At 46.3% G+C, this 26,421-nt stretch overlaps 2 pseudogenes; one reads left to right on the forward strand and one right to left on the reverse strand.

The window, feature by feature from the left end:
* Positions 1–8,871: 8,871 nt before the first annotated feature.
* LOC140479531 (Ig kappa chain V region Mem5-like) overlaps positions 8,872–26,421 on the reverse strand; it is a 271,278-nt pseudogene continuing 253,728 nt past the window's right edge.
* LOC140479494 (Ig kappa chain V region Mem5-like) overlaps positions 23,873–26,421 on the forward strand; it is a 37,940-nt pseudogene continuing 35,391 nt past the window's right edge.

Consider the following 26,421-nt stretch of genomic DNA (forward strand, 5'->3'; position numbering starts at 1 on the left):
AAACTCAAGGGTATACAAGCCCAGTCGCTTCAGTCTTTCCGTGTAAGGCAATCCTGCCATTCCAGGAATTGACCTCGTGAACCTACGCTGCACTCCCTCAATAGCCAGAATTACAGTAGATGCCATATCATCATGAACATAGAATACAGCGTGGATGTGAAAAGAGTGCTTCCTTTTCAGGGAGAAGATAAAACTAAAATAAGTTCCCTCAGTTAAGACCGAGAAAAACAGGGTTTTGATTTCTTGCAGAAGGTCATCGGTCTTTGGAACTCTTCTTCAAACATTGAAATGAAACCTCTGAATGCTTGTAGTGAAGAAGTAGACAGTCATTCCTGATCAAAAATCTGTCAGAGTAACGTAAGAAGGTGAATAATCAGTTCAGCCATGGAGAGCAGTCTGAAGAGGATGAATCTCCTTCATTTGTCCCTAATTCGTATGACCGTGCATCCAGTTCCACCGTTGAAAGAACAGCGCCTTGAAAGCTTGTGGTTTTCAATGAAGTAACTGAAGTGGCTGCTGGTTTGTGTGAGCGCGAATGGGAGGGGACTTTACCCATAATCCTCAGCAGCCGTGCAAGCGCTCTCTCGCCACTAGAGGGCAGCTGTTTCACTGTCCCTGATCAGTAAAAAATAAACTGGGGCCCTGCTTGGATCGAACAGGCTCAATCTGGAGAGACCCAGAGAGAGAGTTTACAGCTTCAAAAGCAGGGTACTAATCACACCACAATGAAAATATCCCCAGTGATAAGAAAAGTACTTTGGTGTGACTTTTGTTTGTCTTCACAGGTGCTGTTTTGTTCATTCTGTGATACACGTAGACGATGACTGTACTGAGTGGCACAAAGTATATTTCCTCCTCTAACCCCTTTCCAAACACCCTCTTCATCTTGCTTTACTCTCTATTGACTCTTCTACAATTGTCCCTGTTCCCTCACTCCATCCTGGTCCCAGAGGAATTGATGGCCAGAGTTCATGACCCTGCACTGTGTGAAGGTTGGTGTGAAGTGAGGCCAGTATGTTGGAGCTTGGGCTCCTGCCTCAGGACCAGGTGTAGGGGCCTGTTCAACAATCTGCACATTGTCCTATTTCTCTTTCTGACCCTACTGGAAACTTCATGCTGCAGTAACTTGCTGGCAACAAAGTGTCTTGTCTAAAATGCTCCCAGCACTGGACATACCTCAGCTGTTAATTTTATTTCTCTCAGGAGCTAGCTCTGTATTCAGTGCCTGTTATCATTAGGTTGTTGGAGTTCACAAGTCAGCTGCTGCTTCCTTGCTATGATACTGGAAAATAGCCATCAATGCCTCTTGAGATTTAAATACTTCGTCTTCATGAAAGTGGTTGGCAGACTTTTTAACATCATTTAACAAGCTAATGATGTGAATGCATCAGTGTTGTTTCTGGCTGGGAGCATTTAACATCATGATACTAGTTTTTAATGGATCCTCATTCATGGTAATATAGTTTGCAATGTTTCTCTCTCTTTCTGTGTTTTAAGAGGCTTGCAAGTGTGTTATGATGAGAACACCATGTGATGGAGTGGGTGGTTGTTTGAATTCTCATTTTATTATCGTCCAGCTTTCAAAGAAAATGATGTAGTCTTTGTCATGAGATTGTACTCAGTTTTTACACATATTGTGTTTGGAATTTATTTTTGGAATGCCAATTTTCATATAAAGTCCTGTTCAGTTTTGTAGCTCAGTAGTTGTGTTTGTTCCCTGAGATACTGAGCGTTTACACAACACTCCATTTGTCTGTGACCCAGATTTTGGCTGAAGCCTCTGGTTGTTCGGTGAGTCTAAGCCATTGTCTTGTTCTCTGCAGTTATACCATCAACTTGGTTTCTCAGTGTGAGCCAGGAGACCACTGCGTGGTGACTTCCTTTCCACTGTCGGGGTAAAGTGGGAACTGTCGAGGTTAATCCCATCATGAACATCAGAACTTTATATTCAGCTGGAATTACATCCACTGACTAATTTCTTTGGCCGCAATTAAAGTGTAAACAAATGTCTCCCTTTGCCAGCACAAAGAGAAAGCGTCTGTCAGACTCCCTCATGTGTGATGGATTAGCCCAATAGGAGCAGCACTGTAGACCATGCTGCATCAGCCTGGACAGAAACCTGGGCAACCTCCAAATAAAAGCATGGCCTTCAGTAGATCTGCTGCCACACAAAATATGGAATTGGAATCATTGTTACCAAATCACCTCATCAAACCTAAATACAAGTGAGAAAATTTAAACCAAAGCCATTTCCCAAGGACATATGTCACAACAAGAAATTGGGGAGCAGACAGATACTGTTTGCCTGTCTCTGGGGAGTGTCATGCATCCTGTCCTCTCTTTATCATTTTTACCATCCTTTCTGTCTGAGAATATTATTGTTCCTGTCCCCACTCTTGGGGACAGGGTGGGGGTGTCACGCCCACCCAGTTTGTTAGTTCCATTTACTCTCGCAAAATGGGGAATCCCTGCTTCACTATGTGAATGAGCCATGTGTGAAAGCCCTGCACAGCTAACCCTTTATCTCAATCAGATCACAGGGTCTGAGGTTGGTCAGTACTGTCTCTACCCAGAACAATAACACTGACGGACTCAGACCAACTCAGACCAAGTCATAAGGAGATTGCTATTGACCTTCATCCACAAAGCCCACTGAGGAGGTGATCATTAATCCCAGTGTTGTCATAGATTAAGTTCTCCCAGAGATTCATGATTCATTCCGGACTTGACACAAGTGTTGTTAGATAATAGATGGGAAGGCATGGAGATAAAATATAAAAAGGGAGAGAATTATATATCTGTTATACCGTCCTTGAACTTAGGATGTTTGAAAATGTTTTACAGCCAATGGAATACTTCTGAAGTCCAGACATTGTTGTAATGTGGGAACTGTGACAGCCTGGCCAAGGCAGATCATTTAGCAGCACCACCTAGAGACTGGAGGCTGCTACTGCAGGCAGGCTCCAACCAGCTCTGCTGTGAGGGAAGGACACTGGAGCACACAAGGACATGGGAAATAGGAGCAGGAGGGAGACTCCAATGTCTGTCCATCCTTTCATAAATACAGGGACCAAAATTGCACACAATACTCCAAATGCAGGCTCACTAACACCCTGTACAGTTTGAACAGGCTTTCTCTACTTTAAACTTCCAACCCCCAGCAATAAAGGCGAAAGTTCCATTCACCTTCTCAATTACTTGCTGTACCTGCACTAACTTTTAGTGTCCCATGCATAAGGACACCCAGATCACTCTGTACTGCACTGTATTGGAATCTCTCAGTATTTAAATAATAGTCGGCCTTTAGATTATTCTGACCAAAGTGCATGGTCTCACACTTTCTGACATTAAATTCCATCCAATGGATCTGAATGTTTCATTTCCAGTTTGGTCTTCTCTTTGAGAATGACCACCTCAATGCATCTATCTGTTGCATGTCCCATTTGTTTATGGCCCTGATACTTGATTGTCCAGCCCTTTCCTGCAGTTTCCATTCAATGCCGACAGGGAGAAGGCTGGAGGAACACAGCAAGCCAGGCAGCGGAGTAGATTAGATTAGACTCCCAACAGTATGGAAACAGGCCATTCAGCCCAACCAGTCCACACCGACCCCCAAAGAGTAATCCATCCATACCCATTTCCACTCTAATGCACCTAACAAGATGGGCAATTTATCATGGCCAATTCATCTGACCTGCACATCTTTGGACTGTGAGAGGAAACCAGAGCATCCGGAGAAAACCCACGCAGATACGGGGAAAATGTGCAAACTCCACGCAGACAGTCGTCCTAGGCTGGAATCGGACCTGGGACCCTAGCGCTGTGAGGCAGCAGTGCTGCACAATTCTCTACAGTGTGGAAACAGGCCCTTCAGCCCAACAAGTCCACACCGCCTCTCTGAAGAGTAACGCACCCAAACCCATTCCTCTACCCCATATTTACCCCTGACTAACACACCTAACACTGTGGGCAGTTTAGCATAGCCAATTCACCTGACCTGCACATTTTTGGAATATGGGAGGAAACTGGAGCACCCGGAGGAAACCCATGCAGACACAGGGAGAATGTGCAAAGAGACAGGTAGGAATTGAACCCAGGTCCCTGGTGTTGTGAGGTAGCAGTGCTAACCACTGCACCACCATTCAATCCTAGTTGATATTTTGGTGTGGAACTCTTTTTCAGGAATGGCGGGGTGGGTGTAGGGGGAGCGAAGATAAAGGGAGTGGCAGGGACAGGATGATGAAGTGGGGATTGATGATGACAGGTAGAGGTTATGACCTGTTTGGTCAATCAGAAGAGTGAATCCGGTAGGTGGCAGGAAGGAGTGGAAGGGAGGGAGAGAGATTGGGAAGAGAGACAGGGGAGTGGGAAGGGTGGTTATATGAAATTGGAGAACTCAATGTTGAGTCCTCTGGGCTGTTGGCTGCCCAGGCATAATATGGGGTGTTGTTCCTCCAATGTGCAGTTTGGTTTGTTGTGTCAATGGAAGAGGCCAAGGATGGTCATTTCAGAAAGGGAGTGGGAAGGGGAATTAAAATAGGCAGTGACTGGGAGTCCAGTCAGCCCCTCCGGGCCCAGCTAAGATGCTCAGTGAACCATTCCCTCAGTTTATGTTTTGTCTTCCCAAAGTAGAGAAGACCACACTGGGAGCACCTGATGCAGTGAATTACGTGGGAGGAGAGACAGATGAACCTCTGTCTAACCTGGAAGGACTGTTTGGGGCCCTGTATGGAGGTGAGAGATTGGTGTACCAGCAGGTATTGCATCGTTTTGGGTTGCAGGGAAGGCACCTGGGGTTCGGGGGGGCGGGGGGTTGCGGAGGTGGGGTAGGTGGGAGAGTGACGCAAATTGTCAAAGGTGGAAGGCATCCAGCGGTGGGGAGAGGAAGATATATTTGGTGGTGTGGTCTAGTTGGAGTTAGCAGAAGTGTTCAAGGCTGATACTTTGGATACGGAGATTGGTGGACTGATAGGTGAGGATAATGGGGACTCTGTCTTCATTGCGTTTGGAGGGGGCTGGGTTTAGAGCAGTGGAACGGGAAATAGAGGGGATGCGTTGGATGACAGAAGGAGGAAAAGCACTTTGTTTGTAATAGATAGACATCTGTGATCAGTGGAAGGTCTCCTCCTCTGAGCAGATGGGGTGGAGGCAGAGGAATTGGGAGAATGGGATGGAGTTCTTGGAGGATACTGGATGGGAGGAGGTGTGGTCCAGTTAGATATGGGAGTCTGTGGCTTTGTAGTAAATGTCTGTCTGAAGATTGTCACCAGAATTGGAAATGGAGAGGACAACAAAGGGGAGGGAGGTGTCCGAGATGGACCTAGGGAATTTGAAGATGGTGTGGAAGTTGTGGGTTAAGTGAATGAACTGTTCCAGTTCAGCCTGGGTGCAGGCTGCTGCACCAACACAGTCATTGATATAATGGCGGAAGAGTGGGGGGATGGAGCCTGTGTCGGTACTGAAGAGGGATTGTTCAACATAGTCGATAAAGAGGCAGGCGTAGCTGGTGCCCATCCGGGTGCCCATGGCCATACACTGGATTTGGAGGAAATGGGAGGAGTTAAAGTAAAAGTTATTGAGGGTGAGGACCAGTTTGGCGAGGCGGAGGTGGGTATTGGTGGAGGGGGACTGTATGGGTCTGTCGGAGAGGTAGAAGTGGAGGCCCTGGAGGCCATCCTTATCGGGTATGGACATATATAAGGACTGCATGTCCATAATGGAGATAAAGCACTCAGGTCTGGGGAACTGAAGGTTACTGAAGAGATAGAGGGCATGGTTGGTGTAGCAGATGTAGTTGGGAAGTGCCTGAACGAAGGAGAAGAGGATGGAGTCGAGGTAGGATGAGAGGAGTTAAGTGGGGCAGGAGCATTCTGAAATGAGGGCTTCGCCAGGTCGTTGGGCTTGTGAATCTTGGGGAGCAGATAAAACTGGGCATTATGGGGTTGGGGGACTATGAGATTGGAGACAGTGGAAGCGAGATCACTTGAGGCAATGGGGGCACTGACAGTGCGAGTGATTTGGGTCTGATGGGTCACAGTGGGGTCATGGGCAAGGGGGGTAGGACATGGTGTCTGAGAGTTGGCGTTTGGCCTCTGTGACATGGCTACAGCCGTTCACAAGATAACCACCCCTCTGCCATTGTCAGCGGGTTTAATGGTGAACCAGGGGTTGGTGTGGAGACAGTGCAGCAGTGCATGTTCGGAGGGAGTCTGATTGGAGAGTGTGAGGGGGTGGAGAAATTAAGGTGGCTGAAGACACATCAACAGTCAGCAATGAAGAGATCTAAGGTCGGGACGGCTGGTTGGGGGGGGGGGGTTGACCAAGCAGATGAGGAACATTGGAGGCAGGTGTAGGGATCCTCAGAGGGAGGTTGTGAGTTTGTGTTAAAAAAGAAGACATGGAGGTAGAGGTGGCCGAAGAAGAGCTCAACATCCTGGAGGGTGTGGGATTTGTTGAGGTGGAAGCAGAGGAGAATGAATGTGAGCCCTTCCATGAGGATGGACCTTTTGGCCTCAGAATGTTTGAGGTCAGGGGGCATAGTAAATATGTAACAAGGCTCGTGGGTGGCGTTTTTGGGGGAAAGGGTGATGGCATGTGGTGGGTGAGGGTTGGGTGTGATGTAGCACGGAGGAATGGGTGTGGGAGAGAAAGGGGATTGGGGCGGAGGTGGGTTGTGGAGTGAGGTGGAGGAATGGGAAGGTGGGGATGAAGTAAAGAGGGAGAAGTGGAGGGATAGGGTGAACTGTGGGGGTGTATGGGTGAGGAGGGAGAGCGAGTGTTCTGGCTGGCTGCAGGTAGGCAGTCGGACTCAGGGGTGACCCTGGGAAATGTAGTTGCAGTCTTGGTTGCAGAGTGGGCGGGGCAGATGTGGAGGCTGAGGCTGGAGTGAAGTCAAGGCTTTTCTGATTATTTTGACCCAGGTTTGATTCCAGCCTCAGGCAACTGTCTGTGTGCAGTTAGCACATTCTCCCCACGTCTGTGTAGGTTTCCTCTGGGTACTCTGGTTTCCTCTCAAAATTTAAAGACGTGCAGGTTCGGTGAATTGGCTGTGCTAAATTGCCCATAGTGATCAGGGATGTGTAGGTTAGGTTCATTAGTCAGGGGAAAAGTAGAATAATAGGATAGGGTCTTGGGTGGGTAACTCTTCCAAGGATCAGTGTGGGCGTGTTGGGCCAAATAGCCTGTTTCCTCATTTTAGGGATTCTATGACAGTCTATTCCAGATTCTCACCACCTGCTGAGTGAAAAAGGTCTTCACCAAATCTTATTTGCAGTGTCCATGATGAAACCTTTCAAACCATTATTTTGTCTAGTGTCGTTTAGCTCTTGAGCTCCTTGTTCAATAAATCTTTTCTTCGTTTTGATAAAATATTAGTTCTCTGACAGGGACAGTTAACCTTGTCCAATCAGGGAGACCTGGCTGACAGATAAAAAGGGGAGTATCAGAAGGACTGATGCTCTGGGACCTGACTCTGAATTACAACCTGCCAACCAACCCCTTCCTTCTGTCACCCTCAATCTCCCCATGCTTACTCTTGATGCGCCTTCGATCCACCCTGTGCTGCCTTTGGGAGAGGTTGGCCTTCCCTCCATCACCCAGGAATGTGGTCATCATCCCAGAGCAGTCACACTTTTAATCCGAGGGTCATCACAGCTGGGGCGGGCGGGCGAGGGTGGGGGGGGGGGGGGGTGGTGGGGGCGGGGGGAGAAGGTGGCATCTTCATGGTGGTCAAACCTGTCATTAATCCACCGCAACCTCACTTGGGGCTGCAAGAATTCAACCTCCCTCCATCAGACAGCTCCCCTCCCTGAAATGTAATATTGCTGCACCTAGTTTTGGGTTAATTAAGCACTGAAATAGGACTATGGGGAGCCAGCATTGGCTGGGCAGGCAGCCACGACTGCTCTGACCCTGGATTCAGAGAATCCCCTCGGAATTGGGCAACACATTCCGGAGCACAGTGCCTACTGCCTCTGAAATCCCTCACTTACCGAGAATACACTCTCAGTAATCACCTTTCTCAGCTGCCATCTGAATTTACCATAAATTCTGTGTCCAATGACCCTCCAGCTACCCGATGAAGGAGCAGTGCTCTGAACGCTTTCTACTTCCAAATAAACCTGTTGACTATAACCTGGTGTTGTGTGCTTTTTAACTTTGGCCATCTGAATGAGCTGTCATCTCAGGCTGAATCAGCTGAACTGTTTTTCATTCATGATTTGAGAAGATTAAAGCCTCATCTTCAATCCCGAGCACAAAGCCCGTTCTCAATCCATCGCTCGGAGACACAGACCTCAGAGAGACACCTCCAGACGGCACAGAGAAACACATGCGCACTGAGAGAGACACCTACAGGCAACAGTATGTAACACACGCACTCTGAGAGACAGGCAGCACTGAGTAACAGACTCACAGTCCACAGGAGTCTCTGAATGTGGGTGTCTCTCTGAGTAACACACCCAACACTCAGAGATCTACAGGCAACATTAAGATAAACACTCACACTCAGAGAGACACACAAGGCCGACAATGTTGGTGAATGGCTGAAGATTGTTTCAGCAGCTAACCAACATGCAGCAGAGATTGCACAGTGCGATCCCATCAGCTGGGCCAGGACCACCAGAGTGATGAGGGAATGCATCAGATTGTACTTATTGAGTCCTAACAGCTTTCAGTTTCTGTTCTTTTTTGGAATCTTGTAACCTACACAAATCCCTGATCAAAGGGATCATTTGAAAATGATTAATGATTGATGATTATAATTGATTGGCAGGCCAACCAGCCAATCTTGACAATGATCTGCTGAAATGCAGCCAATCAACTGAGGTGGGGGGGAGGTCATCTATTTCCAAAACACACAGAGACAGAGACTGAATTTTCATCTTTATTCCCTTTTCCAGATTCACATTGACAGAAAAAAAACTGCAATGAACAGCCCAGACAGAGGAAGCTGCTAAAATTCACAGCCACAATGGAGCTTGAGAAAAACGCTTGTGGAGATTTTCTCAATAACAGGATAATCCTGTCCCTTTAAACAGTGACCAAACCTTAAATTGGAACTGACAGCTAAGCAGGAAGAAGATCTGGTTAACTGAAGCAGAGAATTCTGAGGTTACATTGTTTTGTACAGCTGACAGTTTTCAGCAACTTCAAGAGATTTTACTTGGCATCACAAGTCAAACCTGTCCCAATCAAACACTTTCTGGACAAGGTACAGCATGACGTTTGACATCGTGTAAAGCTCTCTTGACACTGTCGCAATGACCTGCTTTAATATCCCAACCTCAGAAGGTTCTCTAAGCCATCCTGAGAAGGGAAAGAGTTGAAATTCAGTGCTGACAATGACCTTTGTCCTGCCAGCTCAGCCCTGTTCTATGTAAAGTTGCGTCTCCTCTGTGGACTGTCTCCCACCCTCTACACACATTCTGATTTCCTGATGCTCTTGCTGAGGGGAGAGGGGAGGGTCACGTGGGTGAGGGCACAGGAGAAGCGAGCGTTGGACTCCCAGTCAGACCCAGAGAGGGTCAGCAGGCTGCTGACACTGTAGGTGCTGTCCGAAGCTCGCAGGTAGTTGCTGGTCTGAACCCCGTCCGAAATGACTGCACCGTCCTTCTTCCACTGCACCTCCAGCTCATCGGGATAGAAGTGATTGGCAAGGCACACCAGGGTGGCAGTGCTCTTGGCATTGACCTGCTCCGGGGAGGGGGGCAGCAGGGTCAGCTTGGGCTGAGAGTTGTCACGGCCTGAAAGATAAGAGAAACAATTTTAATCCCTGCCATTCGAAGGGAATTCAACCCTTACCAATATTCACTGGCAACACAATCTTTTTGAACATTTTTAGTCAATGCAGAATTAACCCAACAAAAGAACAGATATTGTTCAAATTGCTTCTTGGGATGTGAGTGTCACTGGCAGGGCCAGCATTTATTGGTCATCCCTAAATGCCCCTGAAAGAGAAGGGACAGTTTTCGACCATTGTTTATGGAATGAATGTGTGCACCTGGAAAGGCTATCAATGGGGGAGCATTTTCGTGACAGTGATCAGAACTCAGTGAGATTGAGAATATGGATGGAAATGGAGAACTGTGCAGTAAGTATACAACTTTTCATTTTAATAAACTGTGTGGTGCTTTGGTAAAAGTGGACCGGGAGCAATGACATGATGGGAAATCAGTGTCAGGGCAGTGGGAGCCCTTGAAGGACGAGACAGAGGTCGTTCAGAATCTGTTCCAACAAAGAGTAAAGGTGGGACTTTCCAATCTAGACCGAATGAACAAGAGGATTGGGGCCATGCACTGACATGGATTGGGTACTGGTTGGCCGACAGCACAGAAAGAAGGAGTCTTTTTCTGAATGGCAAGTAATTACGACTTAGGGTGCCACAGGGGTCAGTCCTTGGTACCCAGTTACTCATAATAAATAATAATAGAGTCAGAGAGCCAGAAAGGCCCATCAGCACATTGTGTCCACACTGGTCAAAAAACAACAACCTAATAATTGTCATCCAATTTTCCTGCAAAAGGGAATTAGATGCGGTGTGTATTTAAGAAGGAATTAGATATAGTTCTTAGGATTAAAGGGATCAAAGAATGTGGGGAGAAAGCAGGAACAGGGGACTGTTTTGGAAGATCAGCCATTATCATATTGAATGGTGGAGCAGGCTTGAAGGGCCGAATGGCCTACTGCTGCTCCTGTGTTTGATGTTTCCATCTGTTTCTCAGATAATGAAGGAATGTCTCTCATCATTTTGAAGCTGGAAGTCAGATGTGTTTGGAGCTGAAGATGTGGCCATGGTGATTAATGAATGCGGGTCAGTAAGGTGGTTAAGAAGACACATGGGAGAAACTGTTTTTCTTTTTCCCTTGATGGAATGAGGGCATTGCTGGATCGGCAGCATTTATTGCCCATCCATAATCGCTCAGAGGGCATTTAGAGTCAACCATATTACTGTGGGTCTGCAGTCACATGGTAAGGATGGCATTTTCCTTCCCTAAAGGACATTAGGGAATCAGATGGCCTTTTCTTACAATCAGTGATGGTTTCATGGTCATCATTAACCTCTTAATTACAGATTTTTTTTGTTTGAATTTGAATGCCACCATCTGCTGGATTCTAACCCTGCTCCCCAGAACATTATCTGGATCTCTGGATTAACAGCTCAGCAATAATACCATGAGGCCATCACCTCCCTTATCTCATTTTTGGTTGAGAGTGAAAGCAAGTAGTTTTTTTTATTCTGGAATTGTATAAAACCCCAGTTAGAGTCCAGTGAGAGAACTGTGCACGGTTCTGGTCACCACATTACAGGAAGGATGTGATCCCTCGAGAGACCAGGATAGAGGAGGAGTTTGTCTGGAATGGGAATTTTGAGCTTTGAGGAATGATTGGATTGGCTGGGAGTGTTTTCATTGGAACAGAGGAGGCAGAGGGGAAATTTGATGGTGTTGTGTAAAATGATGAGGGGCCTGGATGGATTGGATTGGAAGGACTGATTTCCACCAGCACAAAGGGCAATAACCATGGGGAGAGATTGAAATCAGTTGGGGGCAGGGTTAGAGGGGAGTTGAGGGAATTTGTTTTCACCCAGAGGTTGGTGGGATGTGGGACTCACTGTCTGAAAGGATGGGAAAGGCAGAAACCCTCATCATATTGAAAAAAACACTTGGATATTCACTTGAAACAGTGAAACCTCCAGAACTGTGGAGCAAGAGCTGGAAAGTGGGATGGAGCTCGATATTTCTTTAACAAACCTCCGATCACCCACAGATCAGGAAAACTTTATCCGAGAACATTGGAGCAGACTCGGATCCACACATTTCAGGAAAGAGTCACATCGGGTGCCTGTGTAGAAGGTTCTGGATTATATTTCAAACCTTGCTGGACACTATTGGGCTGAGGGTCAAGGGTGAGGCTGCAAAGAGTCTCAGTGTCCTAGGGTCAGACAGGGTCACTGTTCCTAATGACCCCATGACCCCTGGAAGGTGAGAGTGCTCATACAATGGATGAGGATCCGGATCAGGAGACTCCAAACCTGAAAGAAAGACTTGCATTTGTGTAGCACCTGTCCCTAACTCAGGATGTCCCATTTGATCTTTCCAGCAGACTGTGCCCAGAAAGATCCCAAACACCATGTGATAATTCGCAATAAATACATTCTTAGTGATTTTGACTGGGGGATAAATATTGACCAGGGACACCAGGGGGAACTGCCTGCTCTTTATCCAACAGTGCCATGGAATGGCATCTTTCACAACTGAAAGACTCTCAGTTCATCCAAAAAATGAAGAATAGTTCCTTGAAGACGAAGTTGCAGGTCGGTAGGGGAGTGACAAAATCATTTGGTTTGCTTTCCTTTATTGGTCAGTGCATTGAGTATTGGAGTTGGGAGCTGTTGCAGCTATACAGGACATTGATTAGGGCACTTTTGGAATACTGTGTGCAATTCTGGTCACCTTGTTACAAGAAAACTGTTGTGAATCTTAAAATGGTTCAGAAAAGATTTACAAAGATGTCGCCAAGGTTGGAGGATTTGCGTGAAAGTGAGAGGCTGAATAGGCTGAGGCTGTTTTCCCTGGATCATTGCAGGTTGATGGGTGACTGTATAGAGGTTTATAAAGTCATGGGTGGCATTGATAGGGTGAATAGAGAAGATCGTTTCTCCAGAGTGGGGGAGTCCAGGACCGCAGGGCATAGTTTGAAGGTGACGGGGAAAGATTTAAAAGGGACCTAAGGGACAACATTTTCATTCAGAGGGTGTTAAATGTGTGGAATGAGCTGCCAGAAGAAGTGGTGAAGGCTGGTACAATTACAACATTTAAAAGGCATGCATATGTCAATAGGAACATGTTAGAGGGATATGGGCCAAATGCTGACAAATGAGACGAGATTAATTTAGGATATCTGGTCAACATGGACAAGTTGGAGCGAAGGGTCTGTTTCTGTGCTGTCCATCTCTCTGACTCTAATTGTATTTCAATCCAGCCCTTAACATTTCAGGCTCTCCAAAAGACTCCAACAGGTCGTTTTGTTTGACAAGCAGCCCCTGTTGCAATGTCAGTAACATGGCAGTCAGTTTCTGCACAACAAGATCCCACTAGAAGCAATGAGATCAAAGAGCATTAATGATGTTGGCTCAACGATAAATATTGGCCTGAACTCAACCCAAAGAGAAAGTAATTTGGCTCAGTTGGATGAAAATGAGAAAATGGAAGGTAAAGGAGAAGGTAGGATTGCTGGTTAGTGATGGGATTACCAGAAAATAAAAGAAAGGGATGGAATTTTGAATATCAAAGGAAGCATAAAAGTGCAGGGAAAATCAATAATAGAACAAACTTAAAGAGGTTGTGTCTAAATGCACGAAGCATTCCGAGTAAGGTCGACAAAGTGATGCCACATATCGAGGTAAATTGAGTTTCTAAGGAATTTAAACCAGTTAAAGTGGAGGGAGAGGTTTTTCAAGTTTCTAGAAGATGTAATAGGACAGAAAGTGTGGGAAGGATCAGAGATCAAACGTAAAGCACAGCAGATAAGAGGACAATGATGAGAAGGAGGGCAGTCAATGCAGGACTGAGGGTGTTGTACTTAAAAGCACACAGTATACACAATGACCTTGGAGTGCAGATTGAAACTGGCAGGTACGATGTTGTGGCTGTCACAGAGACATGGCTGTAAGGGGATCCGGGCTGGGATCTAAATATCCAAGGATACATGTCCCATCAAAAGGACAAGCAGATGGGCAAAGGGGCAAGTGTTGCCTTGTTAATAAGGAATGAAATTAAATCAGTAGCAAGAAGTGATAGAGAGTCAGAAGGTGTAGAATCTGTGTGAGTAGAGCTGAGGAACCGCAAGAAATAAAGAATCTGATGCAAGTTCTGTCCAGGTCTCCAAGCAGTAATCAGGGTGTGGGGAAGGAAATCAATCAGGAGATAGAAATGCCAGATACAAAATGTCAGGGCAGACTTCAATGGATAGGTGGACTTGGTAGTGTGTCTCAAGGAAAGGACTTCATGGAATGTCTACGAGATGGTTTTTGAAACAGCTTGTGGTTGATCATTTGTAACAGGCAGTTTTGGATTCAGTGATGTGTAATGAGGCAAACTTGATTAGTGAGCTGAAGATGAAAGTATCCCTGTGGATAAGTGACCATAATATGATAGAAATCCCCCTGCAGTTTGAGAGGGAGAAGCTGCAATCAGATGGAACAGGATTTCAATTGAGTAAAGGGAACTACAAAGACATGAGGAAGGAGCTGACCAGAGTTGATTGGAAGGGGAGCCGAGCAGGTAAGATGGCAGGGCAGCAAATAGCAAAATTTCTGGAGGTAATTCAGGAAGCAGAGCAGGAATTCATTCCAAAAAAGAAGAAACATACTAATGGGAGGACAAGGTAACCATGGCTGATGAGGGACGTCAAGGACAGCATAAAAGCAAAAGGAAAAGGCATACAATGTGGTGGAAAATAGTGGGAAGCCAGTGGATTAGGAAGTCTTTAAAAACGTTTGGAGGATTACAAAAAAAGCACTAAGGGTTGAGAAGGTGAAATGTGAGGGGAAGCTGGCCAGTAATATACAAGGAGATTGCAAGAGTTTTATCAGATATATAAAAATGAAGAGGGAGGCAAAAATCGACTTTGGATCGCCGGAAAATGAGTCTGGAGAAAGAATAATAGGAAATGAAGGAATAGTCAAGGAATTGAATCGATACTTTGCATCAGTCTGCACAATGGAAAACACCAGCAGCATACCAGTACTTCAAGACTGTCAGGGGGCAGAGGGGAGTGTAGTGGCCATCACTAAGGAGGAGGTACTGGGGAAGCTGAAAGGTCTGAATGTGGCTAACTCACCCAGACTGGATGAACTACACCAGTGTGTTCTGAAGGAGATTGCTGAGGAGATTGTGGGGGCATTGGTGATGATCTTTCAGTAATCAATGGAGTCATGGTGTGGAGGTGGGGGAGGGTGGCATTTGGTGGGGGCAAGGGACAGGAAAATGGCTCACATAACAGCTCTGTATAAGAAATGAGGGAGGTAGAAGATGGGACATTATAGGCCAGTTACCCTGGACTCAGTTGTTGGTCAGGTTTTAGACTTCAATTGAAGGATGAAATTGTAGAGGACTTGGAAGTGCATTGAGAAAATAGGTCTGAGTCAAGGGGAGGTCATGCCTGGCAAATCTGTTAGAATTCCCAAAGGAGACAATGAGCCAGTCAGTCAAAGGAGAGTCTGAGGAAGTAACCTATTTGGATTTTCCAGAGGGCATTTGACATGAGATAAGCACTGATAGTGTTAGGGGTGAGGTACTGGCATGGACTGAGGACTGGCAGGTTGGCATAAAGCAGAGAGCGAGGAACAATGGCAGCTGGTGACCGGTAAAGGTCTGCAGGGCCTTAGGACCTTAACTATTCATGTTATACATTAACAATCTGGATGAAGGAAGTGAAGACATTGTTGCTAGGTTTTCAGATGACATGATATAAGTGGAGGGACAGGTAGTGTTGAGGAAGTGGGAAGGCTGTAAAAGGTCCTGGATATGCTCAGAGAGTGGGCAAAGAATTGGAAGATAGAATACAATGTGTTACAGTGTGAGGTTATGCACTTTGGGAGGAAGAAGAAATGCAAAGACTGTTTGCTAAATGAGGAAAGCCTTTGGAAATCTAAAGCACAAATCTCATTCAGGTTTCTCTTAAGGTTAACAGGCAGGTCCAGTTTGTGCTTGGGAAGGCAAATAAAATGTTCGCATTCACTTAAATAGGGCCAGAACACAAGAGCAGAGATGTACTGCTGAGGCTGTGTAAGGATCTAGTCAGACTGCATTTTAAATATTGTGAGCAGATTTGGGACCCATATTCTAAGGAACAATGTGCTGGCATTGGAGGGGTTTACAAGAATGATCCTGGGGATGAAGGGCTTGTCATATGAGACATGGTTGAGGACTCTGGGTATGTACTCGATGGAGTTTAGAAGGATGAGGAGGGATCTTATTGAAATTTGCAGAATACAGATAGGCCTGGATACAGTGGATGCAGAGAAGATGTTTCCAAAAACAGGAGACTAGGTAACAAAGGCACAGCCTCAGAATGAAGGGCCAACAATTTCGAGCTGAGATGAGGACAAATTTCTTCAGCCAGACGGTGGCAAATCTGTGGAACTCAGTGCTACAGAGGGCAGTGGAGACAAAGTCACTGAGAGTATTTAAGACAGAGATAGATAAGTTCGTGATTGTTAATGGGATTGATGGTACCTGTGGAGTTGGCAGGAGAATGGGGATTAGAAGCATATCTGCCAAGATCAAATGGCAGAGCAGATTCAATGGGCTGAATGGCTGATTTCTGCTCCTATTTCTTAAAGTCTTCTGGAGAGTTTCCCCAAAACCCTGGAACACTGAACCCACTGGACTGTGAGCCCTGCTGTAGCTGTTTGTCATCAGAACTTTGCCAAGAGGTCACCAAAGAGTGGAGAGAGTGTGCATCCATGTGGGAACTTTAGAATGCTTCCCAGCTCCTGGACTTCCAAGAGTGTAGGAAGTCTGGTCAGTGACAGCAGTTGGAGCTCCAGGTATCGGAGCTTGAGCAGCAGCTGGTGTCAGTACGGAGAGTCCGTGAGGGTGAGAGCTCCATGGAGAGCACATTTCTAGATGTGGTCACTCTGCAGCTTCAGAGTATGCAGGGAGAGAGGGAATGGGGGAGAAGCAGACAGTCCAAAAGGACCAGGCAGCTAGTACAGGAATCCCCTGAGTGCAGCTCACTCTCCAACCAGGATTCAGTTCGGAATCCTGATGAGAATGATGGTTCATTTGTGGAGTGCAGCCAGAGCAAAGTCCCTGGCACCATGGGTGGCTCAGCTGTACAGGGGGGCACAATGAAGACTGGAAGAGCGACAGTGAGAGGAGATTTGAGAGGGAGGGCAATTGATAGGTGTTTCTGCAGCTGCAGATGGGAATCCAGGATGGTGTGTTGTCTCCTTGGTGCCAGGCGCAAGGATGTCAATGAGCGGCTGCAGAGCGCCCTGAGGGGAGAGGGGGAACAGTCAGCAGTCGTGGTCCACATTGGTCCCAGTGACAAAGGGAGAAATAGGATGTGGTCCTGCAGTCAGATTTTAGGGAGCGTGGAAAGGAATTAGGAGCAGGAACTAAAAAGAAGGAATCTGCACATTACTTCCAGTACCGCCCACAAGTGTGAAGAGGAACAGGAGGATAACACAGGTGACTGTGGGGCTGGAGAGCGGGTCCAGGAGGGAGGCTTTAGTTTTTGGGACATTGGGAGTGGGTCTGGGGGAGATGAGACTTGGCCAGACCAGACAGCGTTGCTCCTGAACAGAGCTGTGACTGAGCTCCTTTGGGATGAGCTGGGCTGTGGGAGCCAGTGGGGAATATCAGAATGAAACACCGAGGTCCACGGAATCCTCAGTGTAGACAATAAATCACCACCCAGTGGAAAGAATGTGGAGGAATACAAATGCAAGGAATTTACAGAGACCTGCAAATATGATAGAATCGTTATAAATGGGGGACAGGGTCTTTAATTTCTGAATATAGATTAGGGTAGTAGCAGTGTAACAGGCAGAGAGGGGCCAGAGTTGTGAGAGTGTGTTCAGGTGAATTTTCAGATGGCATTGTGGACAGCGAAGAAGGCTGTCTAAGAGTACAATGGGCTCTTGACCAACTGGGCCAGTGGGCTGAGGAATGGCAGATGGAGTTTAATTCAGATAAATGTGAGTGCTGTATTTTGGTAAGACACAGGAGATGGGTGAGATCCTAAACAAATATTTCAGGTCAGTATTTATGGGGAAGAAGGACATGAAAGTGAGGGAATTTGGAAAAATAGTGACGTTTTGAAAAAGTCCACAATACAACTGAGGAGATGCGAAAGGTCTTAAAAGATATAAAGGTATATAAATCCCTAGGACCTGATCAGGTGTATCCCAGAACATTGTGGGAAACTAGGGAAGAGATTTCTGGGCCCCTTGCTGAGATATGTTTATCATTACAGCTATAGGGAAGGTGTTGGAGGACCAGAGAGGATGGCTAATTTTGTATCATCATTTCAGAAAGGCAAGAAGGAAAAGCTAGGGAACTATAGACCAATGAGCCTGATGTCAGTGTTAGGTAAGATATTGGAGTGGATTCTGAGGGACAGGATTTACATCCATTTGGATAATCAATGTGGTTTTGTGCATGGGAAATTGTGTTTCCCTGATTTGATTGAGGAGGTGACAAAGAAGATTGATGAAGGCAGAACAGTAGACAGTATCTGTTTGGACTTCAGTAAAGTGTTTGACAAGGTTCCACATGATAGACTGACTAGTAAGGTCAGACCACATGGGATCCAGGGGGAGCTAGCCATTTGGGTAAAAAAAAATTAGCTTGAAGATAGGAGAGAGAGAGTGGTGGTAAAGGGTTGATTTTCAGACTGGAGATCTGTGAATAGCTGTGTGCCGCAAGGAGTGGTGCTGGGTTCACTGCTTTTGGTCATTTAAATAAATGATTTCACTGTGAATATAGGAGTTAACATCAGTTTGTAAATGACACCAAAATTTGTGGGACAGTGGATAGTGAAGAGGTTTATCTCAGGGTACAGTGGGACCTTGATCAGATGGGGCAATGGGCAGAGGTGTAGCAAATGGAGTTCAATTTAGTTAAATGTGAGATGTTGCATTTTGGAAAGGCAAACCAGGGCAGGAGTCATACAGTTAATGGTAGGGCCCCTTGGAGTGTTGCTGAAAAAAGAGACGTGAAGGTGAAGGTGAAGGTGAAGGTGAAGGTGAAGGTGAAGGTGAAGGTGAAGGTGAAGGTGAAGGTGAAGGTGAAGGTGAAGGTGAAGGTAAGCTTCATTATTCCTTAAAACTGGATCACAGGGAGACAGGGTGATGAAGAAGGTGTTGGGAACGTTTGCCTTTATTGGTCACTGTATTGAGTATCGGAGTTGGGACATCATGTTGCAGCTATACAGGAGATTGGTGAGGCCACTTTGGGAATAATGTGAACAATTCTGATCATCCTGCGATTGTAAGGATACTGTTAAACTTTTAAAAGGTGCAGAAAAAGATTTTAAAAGATTTTGCTAGGAATTGGAGGTTTTGAACGATGGGGAGAGGATGAATAAACTGGGGCAATTTTCCCTGCAACATCGGAGACTGAGAAATTTATAAAATCATAAGGGACATAAATAATGTGAATAATTCAGGAAGCATGTGAATGTTTTGTAGAGATGGCAAATTAAATTCCCAAAGGTCATTCCAGGGATGAGGAACATCAGTTATGAAGATCTACTGGAGAATTTGGGACTGTCTTCTTTGGAGAAGGCTGAGAGGAGATTTATTGAAGGAATTAAAACCAGGAGGTGCCTGGACAGAAAAAATAAGGAGAAAATGTTCCCAATTGAGAAAGGATTGAGACTGAGAGACCACAGATTGAAATAAGTGGGAAAAGTAACAAAAGTGAGTGGTTAAGGTGTGGAATGCACTGCCTGAGAGTGTGGTGGAGGCAGCTTCAATTGAAACATTCCAAAGGGAATGAGACTATTATTTGAAAAGGAACAATGTGCAGGGTGACAGGGAGAATTGAGGAGAATGACACTCTGTCAATTACTCATTCAAAGAGCCAGTACAGATAGGACGGGTGAAATGGTGTCCTTGTACACTGTAATAATTCTGTGATTGTGTGATTGAGCAGAGTTAAAGCTGGGGGAGGTGGGAGCTCAGTATCTCACTGTGCTGCTGAGGTCAGTGAGATCAGAGACTGGGACGGGGAGCCAGAGCTCACATCAACCTCTGCCCGTGTCTGTCGCACTGAGTCTGGCAGGAGGCTACTCACTGATTTCACTCCATGCTGCAGGAATGGGACCACAAGCTGCAAATGGACAGAGCTCCTCCACACGGTGAGTAAAACTGACTGACTTATATCTTGCTGCTTAAAGGGGGCAATGGAACTACAGAAATACAGCTGGACACCCTGTTAGACACAGTGCTCCTCAATCAACCATTTCATTCGCTGCAGCTGCTCAATAACACCTTCAACAATTCAACATTTGTGTTTTAGAAGTTGTGTTTCAGTATTGACGGGGTTAATAACGGAGGATTGAGGTTTACTTACTCAGTCTGAGCTTGGTTCCTTTACCGAACGTAAGCCACAGTGAGAGCTCCCAGTGCAGAGGCTGCACAAAAACTTCTGCTCTTTGTTACTCCCCGTCACTCTCAACCTCTCCCTGTCTCTCAGTCACTCTTACCCTCTCCCTGCCCCTCTCTCTCTCCCTCACTCATGGCTTTTTCTCTGTCTGTCTGTATCTCTGGGTTGTGTCCAGCTAGGCTTGGGCAGTTTGCGAAATATATTTTTTGGAGTTCAATCTTGCAGCTGCTCTTCAAGTGTGGTCATGGAGTGTAGGTGGAAACATGAGGCCTTCAGTGAGTGGTGGACACCACAGGGACTGGAGTGTGTTGTGGACAGTGACAATTCTGGCATAGGTTAGTTTGTTCAGTTTCATTTAGATGTAAATGTGAATGTGTCAGTTCAGGTGGTGGGATGGTGTGTCCATTATTATATATTTTATATAACTGTGGATTGGGTCAGTACAGGAGTTGGTGCTGTGTGTATTGAGGTTTTTGTACGGATCTGTATCACTGTGAACGCCAGCTGTTATGCTGCATACAGTAATAGTCAGCGACATCCTCATTCTGAACGTTGCTGATTGTCAGGGTGAAACTGGTCCCTGATCCACTGCCGGTGAATCGATCGGAGACTCCTGTGAATCGACTTGTTGCACTGTAGATCAGGAGAGAGGGTTTCTGACCTTCTCGCTGCTGGTACCAAGCAAGGGAGCTGCTAATGCTTTGACTGGCCTTACAGGTGATGGTTGCGGTCTGGCCCAGTCCCACTGACAGCACCGGGGGAGACTGGGTCATGGTGATGTCCCCATTGATACCTGAGGGGTCAGAGAGAAACACAGTGAAGTCAGAACTGTCACAGAAAGAGCCTGTCAAATGAGAGATTGTTGGAGACACTGAGCATTCCTCTGGTTTCAGCATTTTCCCTTCAATCACAAGTCAGTGGAATTGGAGTGAAATGCAGAGCAGCTAAAGATTCAAGGTGGAAGGAGAGAGATTTGTACCTGCGACACAGAATGCCAGGGGCCAGATTAGCTGGATGTGTGAAATCATGGTGTGTGCTCCTGTCCCTGTGCCTGGTTCCTGATAAACTCTCCCTTCACTGGGCTCTGCTTTATAAAGCTGCAGCCTGTGAGAGTCTGACTGGGTGTTCCTCAGTATGTAAATGGCATCAGGCAGGGAGAGCCACGTCAGTACATCTTTTTTCTCTCTCTCTCTCACTCCCATTCTCTGTCTCTGTCTCAGAAAGTCATTGATCTTAACAGCACTGAATTATACCATTTGGCCCATTGTGTCTAAACTGGTCAGCAAAGATCTGATGACACTAATCCCATCCGCCAGCTCCTGGCCCATTACCGTGGGGGCTGCAGCAACACAAGTGAATATCTCAACACTGCTCCAATGTCATGAGAGTTTGTGACTCAACCAGCCTTTCAGGCAGTGAGTTCCAGACTCCCACCACCCTCTGGGTGAAAACATTTCTCCCCAACACACTTCTCACTATCTAATCAACTGGGCCTGGACTCACTCGAGTTCAGAAGAATGAGAGGGAATCTGATTGAAACATATAACATTCTAACAGGGCTGGGCAGGGAGGAGGTTTCCCCTCGTTGGGGAGTCTGGAACCAGGGGTCACAATCTAAGGGGGATACAGTGTAGACCATTTCAGACTGAGATGAGGAAACATTTCTTCACTCAGAGGATAGTCAAACTTTGGAGGACAAGGAACTGAATATATTCAAGAGAAAGAGAGAGATAGTTGTTTTACATTTTAACAGCATGAAGGAAATGGGGAGAAAGTAGGAATATGTCTTTGAGATGGAGGATCAGCCATGATCACACTGAATGACAGAGCAGACTCAAAGGGCCGAATGGCCTACTCCTGCAGCAGTTTCTGTGTGGCCATGTCTGTGTTACCTTCAATGTTTGTCCCTGGTTATTGAATCCTTGACTCTTGTAAAAACTGCCTTCCTGCCCACCCAATCACTGCCCTGAATAATCTTATACCCCTCTATCAGGTCCCCTCTCAACCTTCACTGCTCCAAAGAAAACATCCCCAACCTTTCCAAGCTTTCCTCACCGCTGGCCCTCCATCCCAGGCAGCATGCTGGTCAATCTCTGCACCCTCTCAAGTACAATCACATCCTTCCCAGAATGTGGTGACCACGACCTGTCCACCCCTTTCTCTCTCTCTCTCAATCAGTCACATAGCCACTCTCTGCAACTCACTCACGCTTCCTCACTCCGTCTCATAATCTCTACCTCTGCATCTTTCTCTCACACTGTCACTCACTCAATCTCTCGCATCAATTGAAAACCTCCAAATATTAATTGCCCCTCTCTATTCCTCTCTCTGTCTCTCCCTCCCTGCCTGCATTCCCAATCTACCGTCTTTCTCCCTCCCTCTCTGTCATTTTGTCTCTAACCATACTCATCTCTCTCTCACACACACACACACTCAACCCGACCAACTCTCTCTTGATTCCTTTCATTCTTGGTATCACACCCATCCTGTCTCTTTCTCTCTCTCCATCCCTCTCAGTCACATCTTGATTCTCTCTCTCTATCCCTCAATCTCACTACTTCTACCTCCCTCGATCTCTCTCTTGGTCCCCTCACATATCTCACACTGTCTCAGATGCTCCTCCCTCTATCCCTCAATTACACACACACACATACATCTTCTACCTCTCTCTCTGTCTCGCTTCTCTCTCTTTCTCACAGTGTCCCGGGTGGTGACAATTGAATGCAGGACAAATCTCCCTCTGCTCTGCCCCACTAATGGATGTTAACCCTTGACCCCAGAAGCATGTCTTTTCCTGGATTAAAGCCCCATTTCTCACATTGACCAGGGTTTGGTCTCTCTCAGGAAGACTGACAGATTCTTGTCAAATGAAGGGCAGTTCTGTGCTGTTGACCGATTCTCACTGGGGACTGGTTTGGACACAAAGCTCACTTCACGAAGGCCCAGCAGAGAGGGGAGATCCTCAGGCCATCAGTGTGAGCTGGAGGGGCAGGACAGGTTCTGACCCACTGACCCATCCTGTCCAATCCCTTCCCTTTCCTGCCCTTTCCATGATCAGTCTTTGAGTCAGGCTTTTTGACTGGGATGAGGGTCAGAGCATCACACAGTTACAACAGAGAGAAACTGGACCCACACCAACCATGAACTCCATGACACACTGGATACTCCAACAGAGTCCAGTAAACATGAAATTCAGTTCACAAAGCTGCTTTATGGAGAAACATAGGCCTCTTTACCACTGAAGCCATAAAAGCAGTAAACATTGGCCTCCTTCCTACTGGACTCTCCAAAGGAGACCAGTAAACATGGGCCTCCTATTCACTGGAGTTTCCAATTGAGATGAGCAGCTGACTGAGTTTTTGAAGAAGTAATCAAGAAGAAGAAGATAGGTAGAGTAGTACACTCTGTTGACATGGACGTTAGCAAGGCCTTAGACAAGGTTCCCCATAGGAGACTGCTTAGTAAATTTATATCACAAAGGATTCAGGGAGAGCTCGCCAATTGGATATAAAATTGGCCTGATGGTCGGAGGCAGAGGCTGGTGAGAGAGGCTTGTTCTTCAGACTGGAGGCCAATGACCAGCCGTCTGCCACGAGAACCGAACCTGGATCCACTGTTGTTCATCATTTAAATGAACAATTTGGCTGAGAAAATAGCAGGAATGAAAATGTGTTGCTGGAAAAGCGCAGCAGGTCAGGCAGCATCCAAGGAACAGGAGAATCGACGTTTCGGGCATAAGCCCTATAGCAGGAATGGTCAGGAAGTTTGTGGCTGACATTAAAATTGTTGGCATCGTGGACAGGGAAGAAGGCTACCCAAGAGTGCAAAGTCATCTTGATCAACTGGGCCAGTGGGTCAACAAATCCAGATGGAGTTGAATTTTGAAAAGTGCAAGGAGTTACATTTTGGTAAGACATACCAGGGCAGGAATTACACAAATAATGGTAGAGCCATGGGGAGTGTTGTTGAACAGACAGACTGAGAGGTACAGGTACATAATTCCTTGGAAGTGGGGCCACTGGTAGACAGGGTGATAAAGAAGGTATTTGGCACACTCACCATCACTGGTCAAAGCAGGGAGTACAGGAGCTGGGACATCATGTTCCAGCTGTACAAGGCATTGGTAAGGCCACATTTGGACACTGTGTAAATTTTCCTTGAGAAAACACTTTTCTGTAAACTGGGTTGTCTATTTCTCCCAGTCTTTGTGTAAAGGTGAGACTAAGTGTGTGTAAGCTCTTATACAGCTTGGACAGAGGTCACTGGGCTGATTGTGACTGCTAGTCAAATGAGTCCAATGTGTCCCATTTACCCAGTCCTTCCTGTATAACCCTGCAATTGTTTCCTTTTCAGCTATTTCTCCAAATGCCCTTTTGAAAGTTGCTGTTGAATCCACTTCCACTCACCTTGCAGACCGTCATCATGAACTCGCTGGATAAAAATATTCCTATCTTCTCCCTTGTCCTTCAGACCCTTTCTGAAATGTGTGCCCTCTGGTTACTGACCCTCCTGCCTGGAGAAACAATTTGTCCTGTATTTACTGCATCTAAACTCTCTAATTGTGAACCCCTCATTGAGTTAGACCTATTTCCAGCACAGGGGGAGAACATTCAACCTGTCAGGGTAATGCTGTCATTTCATGGGGCAATCCAGTCAGTCCCACCCCTTCCCCTCGTCAGCCCCCAGAGCCTTGCAGGTTTATTTCCATCAAGAGCCCATCCAATCTGTCATTGTAATAACTGAGTGTCTTCACCTGCCTCACCTGAATGGGCACTAATTTCCAAGTCATTACCAATTGCTGCTAAAAACAAAGTTCTTCCTGACATCGCGTATCTCTTGCCCAACAAAGTGTCAGGTAATCTCAATGTGAAGATGGGATTTTGTCTCCACACGGACTGTGAGGTAGTCACTCTTACTGACACTATCATGGACAGATACACCAGCAGCAGACAAGTTGGTGAGGGTGACAGTGAGTATGTTTTTCCCTCGTGTTGGTTCCCTCGCCACCTGCCCCAGCTCCAGTCTCGCAGCGGAATCACTTGGAACTTGACCTGCTTGTTCAGTAGTGATGCTTCTGAGCAGCTCTTGATGGTGGGCTTTGAAGTCCCTTACTCAGGGTATATCCTGCATCATTCCATCCCTCAGTGCTCCCTCCAAGTGTTGTTCAACATGAAGGAGGACTAACTGCTCAGTTGAGGTTGGCGGGGAGGGAGGTTTCCTTCTCCATGTTTGATCTACGTTCATGATGCTTCATGGGTTCTATAGTTAATGGTGAGGACTCCCAGGACAACTCCCTTCCGACTGTACCCACCACTGTGTTGCCTCCCCAGCTTGGTCTATCCTGCCAGTTAAAAACTGAATGAGGAAAACATTCTGTGTAGGCTTCACAGCTTGGATACAGAACTACTGCTGGATTCTGTTTTTGATCTCTGAGTGTGTGTTTGTGAGAGAGTGACTGACACTTTTACCATCATTATACTGAGGATCCTACTCCTTCTATTCTTATGTGCTGACAGATTCTAGGGAGTGCAGATGGTTCACAGTTTTCTCCCATCTCAGTAACAAACAGCCAGCTGCTCCGAGCTCCTTCTTTCACTTCCTCTTCTGGTGAAGTTTAAAACTTGCGATCTGACAGTCTTTGCAGTTATTTTTTACACTGGGGCTTTCTGCTGTGGTCAGAATCTCTAATAATAAGTGTCCAATCAGTGACAATCACAGCAGCTAAGAGCAGTCAGGACTGAAGAGCCAGGCTCACTGGGAAACACATTGGGAAGATCAAAGCCATCCTCTTCAGCTCCCGGTACAAACTCCATCCCTCTCCCTGAGCACTGTCTGCTGCTCAAACAGACTCATTACAACCTTGACCTCATCTTTGAGGCTGATCTAAGCCCCACATCACCACCCCCCGCCCTCCCCACCATGCTCACTGACCTACATTGGCTCCCGGTTGAGCAACACTTCTATTTTCAAATTGTCATCCTTGTTCTCAAACCCCTCCCTGCCCTCCCTCCCTCCACAGTCAGATCATTCTTCCTCAGATAAGGGGACCAAAACTGCACATAATCGAATCATAAAATCACAGTACAGAAGAGTCCTTTCAGCCCATTGAACCCGTGCCAGCCAAACAACATTAAACCTGCATGAGTCCCACTTTCCAATATTAGGCCCATAGTCTTGAATGCTATGACATTTCAGTGTTCATCCAAAGGTTATGAAGTTTCCTACCACAACTATAATCCCAGTCAATGTATTCAGACTGTCACCATCTTCTGGGTGAAAGATATGCTCCTCAAATCCCCTC

The sequence above is a fragment of the Chiloscyllium punctatum genome, chromosome 7 (assembly GCF_047496795.1).
Source record: "Chiloscyllium punctatum isolate Juve2018m chromosome 7, sChiPun1.3, whole genome shotgun sequence".
Classification (NCBI taxonomy): Eukaryota; Metazoa; Chordata; class Chondrichthyes; order Orectolobiformes; family Hemiscylliidae; genus Chiloscyllium; species Chiloscyllium punctatum.